Source organism: Panthera leo, chromosome A3 (genome assembly GCF_018350215.1).
Source record: "Panthera leo isolate Ple1 chromosome A3, P.leo_Ple1_pat1.1, whole genome shotgun sequence".
Taxonomy (NCBI): domain Eukaryota; kingdom Metazoa; phylum Chordata; class Mammalia; order Carnivora; family Felidae; genus Panthera; species Panthera leo.
This window is the reverse complement of record NC_056681.1, coordinates 97,652,933-97,662,976: the sequence shown is the minus strand read 5'-3', so window position 1 is coordinate 97,662,976 and position 10,044 is coordinate 97,652,933. Positions and strand designations below refer to the sequence as shown.

At 35.7% G+C, this 10,044-nt stretch overlaps 1 long non-coding RNA gene across 1 annotated transcript; it reads right to left on the bottom strand.

Moving 5' to 3' along the window:
• Positions 1 to 7,204: 7,204 nt before the first annotated feature.
• LOC122215086 lies at positions 7,205 to 9,055 on the bottom strand. Its single transcript, XR_006200231.1, has 2 exons — positions 8,924 to 9,055; positions 7,205 to 7,326 (listed from the first exon to the last, which is right to left on the bottom strand). It is a non-coding gene; the product is annotated as an uncharacterized LOC122215086 (long non-coding RNA).
• Between the last annotated feature and the right edge of the window lie 989 nt (positions 9,056 to 10,044).

The following is a 10,044-nucleotide window of genomic DNA, read 5'->3' as shown; positions in this document are numbered from 1 at the left end:
ATAAAAATAAAGCAAATGCTCAGCCAAAAATATAGTTACATTTTGTAACTATGGCTGGAGAAAGGCAATGTCATAACCATTTTCTGGATAATTTTAAAAGACCAATATTGCCAAAGGACCAAAAAAAAAAAAAAAAGGCGAAGTAGAAGTGGTAAACCCAGACCTTCTAAATATCCCAGGTCACTTCTATAAAGAGGAGCCTGGAAACAACAGTAGCAACATCAAAAATTATGAGCAAAGAAACATATGTGGTAAGTACAGCAAATATTACTTAAGTTGCAGATCCCAGGAGATAAGTAAGCTCTTCAATAATAACTTAAGAGAGGTGCCAAAAAATTAGAGGAGCTACTAGGATTCAATCGGGTGCTATTGTAGTCTATCAAAAATGAGTCCACTGGAACCAGGCCAGAGCACTGCTAAAACTGGGACAGACCTTTGAAGTAAGCACCTTCCTCTACTCCTGATGTGTCATGTTAATTTCCCTAACAATAGAGGAGCACTACCTGTCTACAATGGATAAAGCTTGTTCAAACAACTGGGAATTGACTATTAAGCATTTTAAAAACAAAATCTTAATCCAGTATGTCTTAAACTAATATATAAGGAACTCTGGTGGCTAATAGATATACTGTTGGAGAAGGCATGTTCTAAGAAATTTTAAATCAGGGGATCTGCATTTCAAAAATAATCTGAACATACTCTAAAGAATCTATCGCTATATTATACAAAAGCATTGCTTCAATTGCATTGGTTCATTTGCTTTTAGAGTTTATGATCTTCTTGGACATAATTATTTAAAGGGAAGCTCTTAAAATGTAATGTAATGTTCCTCACATTGGTGTTCATATAGCCCTGGGAGTCTATCAACATAGTTTCAGAAGTTTATAATTTCTCATGTTTGAGAAACTCTCAATTAGGTCCATTAAAAGGAAATGTGAAAGAACCCAACTCTAATTTAGGAGTAATCATTAAAAGCTGTGAGTTTGTTTTGTGAAAATATCTATAATCACCTCTGACAAAATCAAGAATTGACAAATGTGAGGAGGTTTCTCTATTAAGACTGGAATAAAAGCTACACACAGGAACAGCAGATCCCTTAGACACTTTTCAGTCCCCCAGCCTCCAAGCTTTCCTTCTACTTGAATAATTCATCCAGTTGTCTATTATTTACAGACCTACAAAAATGCCTCCTCTTCCATGAAGTATGTATGCTCTAACAAAACCATCACTAGAGAGTAATTGTTTTCTCCTTTTAATTTAAAACAACTATAACCCATATTCTTTTGAAAATTATATCCTTGGTTTTATGACCTAGAAAAAAAAAACTAGTGATAATTATTATGTCCCCAAAAAGCAAGTCATGAAGTAAAGAGGTAACTGCAAGTTTATTTGGCAATGATCCTATGAACCACAAAGATGGGAATGGGGTAGAGAGATGGAATACTGTAAAATGTCTGAAATGTTACTATGATAGGAAACTAAGCCTCTGTCACCCTGGGAAATTCTGAGAGATAACCTAGACCTGTATATAAAATCTCAAAGTTACTGCAACCAAAGGCAAGAGAGCTGGGGTCATTATCCAGCTCCCCTTCTATCATTAGTAGACAGCTACTTCTGGGGACAACTGCTCTCCAACATTTCAGATTTGTGCTGCCAGGAACAAATTTGCAGACATTTGAGATTAGCCCTTGAGCAGAGCCTCAGGTTGTTATTGAAAGAGATCCTGGACATGTGGGTGCCTAGAGAATATGAACAAGGCAGGCAATGCATCTGGTTCAATAGCTCACACTGATAATAATACACAGGGAGTTACTAACCACAGCTCTTGCCTAATGGCCCTTGTGTATGTTTTGTCCCTCCACTAGATTAGAAGAATCATCCCATGAATTCATGGAACTCACTTTGGAAATATAATAGTAGTTACAAATCAAACTTACAATGAGCTATCACCTCACACATGTCAGAATGGCTAAAATTAACAACAGAGGAAACAACAGATGTTAGAAAGAATATGGAGAAAGATGAACCTCTTACACTGTTGGTGGGGATGCAAACTCACACAGCCACTCTGGAAAACAGTATGGAGGTTCCTCAAAAAGTTAAAAACAGACCCAGCAATTGCATCCCTATAACCCAGCAATTGCACTACTAGGTATTTACCCAAAGGATAAAGGATACAAAAATACTGATTCGAAGAGACACATGCATCCTGATGTTTATAGCAGCATTACCAACAATAGTCAAACTATGGAAAGAGCCCAAATGTCCACTGATTGATGAAAGGATAAAGAAGAGTAGTACACACACACACACACACACACACACACACACACACACACACACCCAATGAAATATTACTCAGCTCTCAAAAAGCTCTCACCATTTGCAACAATGTGGATGGAACTAGAGAGTATTACGCTAAGCAAGTCAGTGAGAGAAAGACAAATACCGTATGATTTTACTCATGTGGAATTACAGAAACAAAACAGATGAACATAGGAGAAGGGGGGATAAAAAGAGGGAGACAAACAATAAAAGACTCTTAACCATAGAGAACAAACTAAGGGTTGATGGAGGGAAGGTGGGCAGGGGATGCCCTAAATAGGTATTAAGGAGGGCACTTGTTGGGCTGAGCACTGGGTGTTATATGTAAGTGATGAATTACTAAATTCCACTCCTGAAACCAATATTACACTGTCTGTTAACTAATGAGAATTTAAATAAAAATCTGAAACAAACAAAAAAAACAGTAAAAAAGGAAAAATAATAGTAGTAACATATCCACAATAACATAAAGAGTTCTTAAAAACATGTAAGTAAAACAAAACAAAACAAAATAACATATTGCTTTTTAATTAAAAATTCTTGTAGCACCTGGGTGGCTCAGTTGGTTACATGTCCAGCTCCTGACTTTGATTCAGGTCATGATTTCACACTTAATGGGTTTGAGTCCCACATCAGGCTCTGTGCTAACAGTGCGGAGCCTACTTGGGATTCTCTCTCTCTCTTCTTCTGTCTTTGCTCCTCTCCTACTCTTGTGCTCTGTCTCTTCTTCTCTCTCTCAAAATAAATAAATAAACTTAAAAAAATTCTTACATGTAATATAAACCTATTTTGGGAGAACACAACTCACAAACTAAAAGATATGCCTTAAATTCAATAGAATATGTCCCCAAAATGTTTTATATGTAAATAAAACCTAACATGAAATAATGATGTCATTGCTTTCTAGACTAAGTAAGATTTATTCAACCAGATACACCCAGAGTCAAACAATAAAACAGACAAAACGTAATGTATTTGTCAATAACAGCACAAAAGAAGTGAGAACAACTCAGTACTGGGCTAAAGAAATGACATCATTTTAACCCAAATTCACAGGAACAAATGAAAAAAAATAAAAATTGTAAAAAAGAAGGGTAATATAATAAATATTATAAATACATATTTACTTTCCTTCTCCTGGCTTTGCTAAAAGATATAAAATTACAGAAATAATAAATAAATATGATAAAGTGATGTGTATAGCAATGTATTATTTATATACACACATATATATGTATAATATAATACCTATAACAATGATTCCACAAAAGGAGAGAGAGAATAATCCTATATAGGAGCAACATTTCTTTTTCTCAGTGGAATTAGTATATATCTGATGTAGATTTTAATATGTATACTATAAGCCCTAAAACAATCATTAATAATCTAAAAATATACAGTAAAAGATAATAAAATTAAAATGTTAATTAGATGATATTTACTTAACAGAAAATAATGTAGTAAGGAGAAGTAGAAAACCAAACAGGATGCATACAGAAAACTAAAAGCAAAATGGCAAATGTAAAGCCAACTCTATCAATAGTAGCATTGAATATGATTGGATTTAAGAACTCAAAGCCACTGTGACATTCTGTATGACTGAACAACAACAATGATAAATGATTCTAATATATGCTGTCTATAGGACACACTTTTATATTTAAAAACACAGATATGTTCAAATAAAAAGACAAAACGAGATGCAACAGCAACCCTAATGTCTTATGAAATGGCCACATGGTATCAGAAAAATTCATTTCGAAGCAAAAATATGTTACTAGAGATAATAAGCCATGCTTTATAATGAGAAAATAGTCAATCTATCAGGAAGATACAATAGTCATAAAGATATATGAAGTTACAGAGCACCAAAATACATGAAAGTGAAACTGACAAAAATGAAGGCAAAAATAGACAATTCAAGAATAGCTACAGATTAAACAGCTCACTTTCATCAATGCAAAGAAAAAATATGCAAAATATCAGCAAAGAAACAGAACGTGTGACAGCCACAAAATCAACTGCAACCAGCAGGCATCTCTCTTGAAAACCGCATCCAACAAAAACAGATTATATGTTCTTCACAACTGTACACACACCATTAAAACACAAAAACAGGATATTCTCTGAGCACAATGGAATCATACTAAAAATCAAATACAAAAATAATTTGAAAACTTCAAAATTGTATCAAAACCAAGGAGCACACTCTAAAATAACCTAGGGGTAAAAAAGTCACAAGGAATAAGAAAATGCATATAGCTTATATATGAAAATATACCAAAATTTATGAAAAACAACTAAAGCAATGTTTATAAGAAAATATATAGTTATAATCACTTACATTAATAAAAAACTCAAATTTATAAACCTTCACTTTAAGAAACTATGAAAGAGCAAAATAAACACAAATATACAGGAGGAGAGACATTATACAGACTACAGAAAAAAAATGTAACAGAATAGAAAACAACAGATAAAATACAACTATAAGTTGGTTCTTTGAAAATATCATTAAAATTAACACATTTTTAGCTAGATTGACCAAAAAAACTGAAAAAAAAGGTTAAAACTGCTAATATCAGAAATGAAATAAAGAATATTTCTCCCAACTTTACAAAAATACACAGAGAATAAACAATAATGACTAAAATTGACAAATTCCCAGAAAGGCACAAAATATTGAAACTCAAACCCAAAATCTGAAGCCTTGTAGAAACTAAACAGAATTTTTTTAAATAACAAAGAAAATATTACCAACACAAAACTACTCACAGAAAGAAAAGCCTGGTAACATATGGTTTCACCAATAAATTCAAATGAACACTTAAAGAAGAAATAATAATTCTCCACTAACACTTACAAAAAGTAGAGGAGAAACTGCTTCACAATGTATCTTAAGAGGTCAGTGGTACTCTGATACCAAAACCAAAGTTATCACAAGAAAACCTTAAGCCAGTATGTCTTATGAATATATGCATGAAAAAAACACAGAAAAATATTAGCAAGCCAATTCTAGAAACATAAAAAAAGACTGTCAATCATGGCCAAGTGGGATTGAACCTAGGAAGCAAAGTTGGTTTAAGATCCAGAAATCAGGTAGTGCAATACACCGTACCAACAGAAAAAATATATATAATATACCTATTATACATATTAACATATATTATATTATATATTATATATAACTTATATATAACATACATAATTATATAAATATAATTATATAACTAATTTATATATATATAACCATACCAACAGAAAAATTATATATAATATATATTATATATAAAACCATCGTAATAGATGTAGAAAAGCATTTGATAAAATCCAACACTCTTCCACAATAAAAACTCTCAACAAACATATATAAAGGACATCTATGAAAAGCCACCATTTTCAGTATACTTAATAGTGAATTACTTGACAATGTTTCTATGCGTATTCTCAAATAAGACATTTCAGTCAAAGCTTTGGTAATATCCAACAGGCTTTATCTTTCTTTCCTAGGCAGATTACATTAAAGCTGAAGGAAAACCTTTTATAATTTTTCAGTAAGAGCAGGTCAGTAATGTAAGAAACTATGTGATTTAAACAAAAAATTAGACACTAGTAACAGTATATTAATGTGCTCATGTCAAGCAACCCTTATAAATAAATTTATTCAATTCTGGCCACATTTGAGTTCACAATATAAAATTTCTTGTTCACAAACCTGCACATTTCTATATCCATTTAGGTTTTGTCTTGTTCTTTTTCCTTTCCTATTCTGGAACGACTAGTCATTTTACTTCAAACATTATTCTATTTTTCCTTAATAAAAATACAACCCACATTTCTTACATATTCTTCATATAAAAAATCGCATATTCTTCCAACAATTTATATATAAAATTGTTTTCCTATGCTTGTACTGTTTCTAGTTTTATTTTTTACATATTCAACATAAATTTTAACAATTAGTAACCTTTAATTTCCAAGGAAAACTAGGAAACAGGCAATTGTGAACTATCATATAATCCTGTCATAGATGAGCAAAATATAAATACATAATTCTAAAAAAAAAAGCCTTTTAGAGACATTGTTTTTATTTTTTTTTTTAATTTTTTTTAACGTTTATTTATTTTTGGGACAGAGAGAGACAGAGCATGAACGGGGGAGGGGCAGAGGGAGAGGGAGACACAGAATCGGAAACAGGCTCCAGGCTCTGAGCCATCAGCCCAGAGCCCGACGTGGGGCTCGAACTCACGGACCGCGAGATCGTGACCTGAGCTGAAGTCGGATGCTTAACCGACTGAGCCACCCAGGCGCCCCAAGACATTGTTTTTAATACTACAATTTTAATGTGGTAAAACATATTTAATACTAAACCTAAGTATCTTTTGTCTCTCTTTAAAAAAAAATTTACTTAAAGGAGTCTAAACATATTTATGCCAACCAAAGAATGCATTCCATTAATTCAGAGAGGTTTGGGATCCCCTATTTTCAAGGGCATGCCTCATGGTAGGCAGTTTATGTATGTTAAACTTTCCCTAAGGCAGCTACTACAATTCCAAATTACCAAAAGTTTCACCTATTTCTCAAAAAGACACAGGATTCTGTTCCATAATGGGTATATACTGGAAGCAAGAGTTTTTCAGGAAGCTGGAGAGAGTTTTAGACAACGTAGAACCCACCATTGCCTTTAGATTCCCTAAAACATCTTAACTCTGAGGGGCCCTGTTTCTTAAGAGCTGTTCCAAAACACAGGGAATTACAGGTTTTCCCCCTTGTGAACAGAAATGAGTGACTTACCAAAACTCAACAAACAAGATACAGGTATGCACAATAAAGTCAGAGAGCTCAAAACACAGAAATCAGAACTGGAATCTGACACTTACTTGTGACCTCCATGGCGAGAAAGCTAGGAGTTCAATGGATAAAGTGAATACCAGCACTTGGTTTGTTCACCATCCTCAGTAGTCAAAAGGTCTTCTTTGAATCCCAGTTGTGATGCCAAAACTTCAAAAATCCAGAAATAGCAAAATTAAAACCACTAATCAATAAATAGTATTTAGCAAGAGTTTACTGTGCCTATAGCAGCCTGGGAACTAGGAGCATTCTAATTCAAAATCTGTTTTGAAATTCAGGAGCATGACCTTACAGGATGGATTATAAAGAGAATAAGGAAACTGTCTTAAACTTTACAGTGATTGGTTATTACAGTGGTGGTTTCTACACTAAAGAATCTGGTTAAAAACGATTATCTTCTACCAGTTTTGGAAGATGACTTAAGTCTCATGATTGTAAGTTTACAAGCAACCCAAGTTAAATTTCTCCTCTTTTGCAGAATATGCAAAATTAGGTTTCACTTATGCAGCTTAAATAGCTTTGTCTACTTAGGAAATTTTCAAATCCAGTCTCTGTTTTGTATTTAAATTTATTTTTTTAATGTTTTATTTATTTTTGAGAGAGATCACGCATGAGCAGGGGAGGGAAAAAGAGAGAGAGGGAAACAAGGGATCCAAAGCCGGCTCCGTGCTGACAGCAGAGAACCTGATGTGGGGCTTGAACTCAAGAACCCTGAGGCCACGACCTGAGCCGAAGTCTGATGCAACTCAGACACCCCATCTGTTTTGTATTTACATTTAACAGCACCTTGGACTCCCCATCCTAAACACTGCCCTTAATAAAGGAAATTACCAGGGTGCCTGTGTGGCTGTTGGTTAAGCAACTAACTCCAGCTCAGGTCATGATCTCAAGGTTCATGGGTTCTAGCCCCGCGTTGGGCTCTGTGCTGACAGCTCAGAGCCTGGAGCCTGGTTCAGATTCTGGGTCTCCCTCTCTCTCTGCTCCTCCCCTGCTCATTCTCGTTCTCTGTCTCTCAAAAATAAATAAACGTTAAAATTTTTTTAAAAAAATAAAGGAAATTATCAACCTTTATTGTTTGTGGGCCCTGTTTCTGGGCTCCCAGGGAAGCTATACTTTAACATTTACCAAGGTCAAAATGACTCTGAAAAAACCTCAAAGCATGGGGTCTATTTCTGCCCTTAGTACATACTGTACCTCTGCTTTGTTAAAATAAAACAGTGCATTCCAACCATTAAAAAGATACAAAAAACAATAATAATCTCCCTGGTTCCCACAAGGTTAAAGTCATACAGCCTTGCACATACTAAAAACATAATATAAGGTTTGTAACTTTCCGGAAGGTCCTTCATCATGATCATTTGTATCTCTCTCTCTCTCTCTCTCTCTCTCTCTCTCTCTCTATATATATGTAAAAAACCCTGCACCAAAGGTTCCTTTCCCGGAGAACTCTCTTCTTTGTGAAGATTGTGTACCGCTGCAGCTGTTCTAACTTGAGCTGGGATAAAAATAAAACTCTTTTCCTTTGTCTTTAAAATTAAAAAAAAAGTTTGTTCCTTTCTCGTGGACGCTCTCGAGAAAGAGCAAAGCACTTTATCAGATTCCTGCACTCGATACAGTGGGTAAAGAATAAAAAGAAACAAATGCATGCAAACTGAAACACCCACCCACCCACACAGACTCAGGCACTCACACACATTCTTGGGGTCATTTGCTCTGCCAGCAGCTTCTAAGGTTCTAGAATCCATACCAGATAAACAGTGCCTGTTCCTGGAGGCTTTCCGGTAAAGAAAAACTGTAAGGCAATGGTGTCTCTTTCTGACCAGGCCAAAAGCCAGCACCCTGTGATGGGGGAGCTGGCCGCTTCACGCAAGTCCCGCCATCAGGACATCTTCTCTTTTGAACTCTGTGGAGTAGCCTGCAGACCAGGGCCAGGGCCTGGTCCGAGTGGGCCGAGTTGGAGCCACTCAGGGTGCCCTGTGGGACTTCGGGAATGTGGGTAGAGTAAGCACTGGCCCCGATGGACAAGGCAAGAGCCAGATGCGCGAGCCTGCGCTGAGCATTAGAGGCGGCTCATAGAACGGTGCAATCAGCCTCTGGCGCTACAGCCAAGACTACTCTTCCGCGAAGAAACCCGTGATCGCGTAATCGCGTGATCGCGTGAGCTTTACGGGTGCCGACAGGGAAATCCTGGGATGAGAAACAGAGAGATGCCCTGGTATCAGAGGCCCCTGTTCCCAGACTTCTCCCTAAGCGGTCCGGCTAAAAACCACCTATCATGCAAACCCAATCCTCTTGGACGCCTAGTCTATCCCATTCAGAGTCACAGTGCAGCGGTGCCTTATCACAGGTTCCTGAGCAAGCGACTGTCCAAAGGCTGTATAGGGTCGTGTCACCCTAGGCCAGAAGCGGAGCATATACTGCACATGCTCAGGCTGTGTATCTATAAGTTTCCAAAAGCCTGAATGGCGTTGGGTCGCAAGTGGGGCTTCTGAGTCCAGAACCTCAACCCCAATCCAACATCTGCTAAAACATGAATATATTCACTCTTGCGACTTCTATATTGCATTGTTGATTGCCAGAGCAATTAAAGAGTGAAATAAAAGATGTTCAGATTGGAAAGCAATTTGAATCTCTATTCATACGTAGATGACATGATCTTGCATACAGAAAATCTTAATGACTCTGTCATAAACCTATTAGCATTAATAAACAAATTCAATAGGTGTACAGGCTATGAAATCAGTATATTTAAATCAACTGTATTTCTATACACTTGGAGTGAACAATCTGAAAATGAAATTAAGGAAACGATTTTATTTAAAATAGCATCAAAAAGAATTTAATTATTAGAATTAAATTTAACAAAAG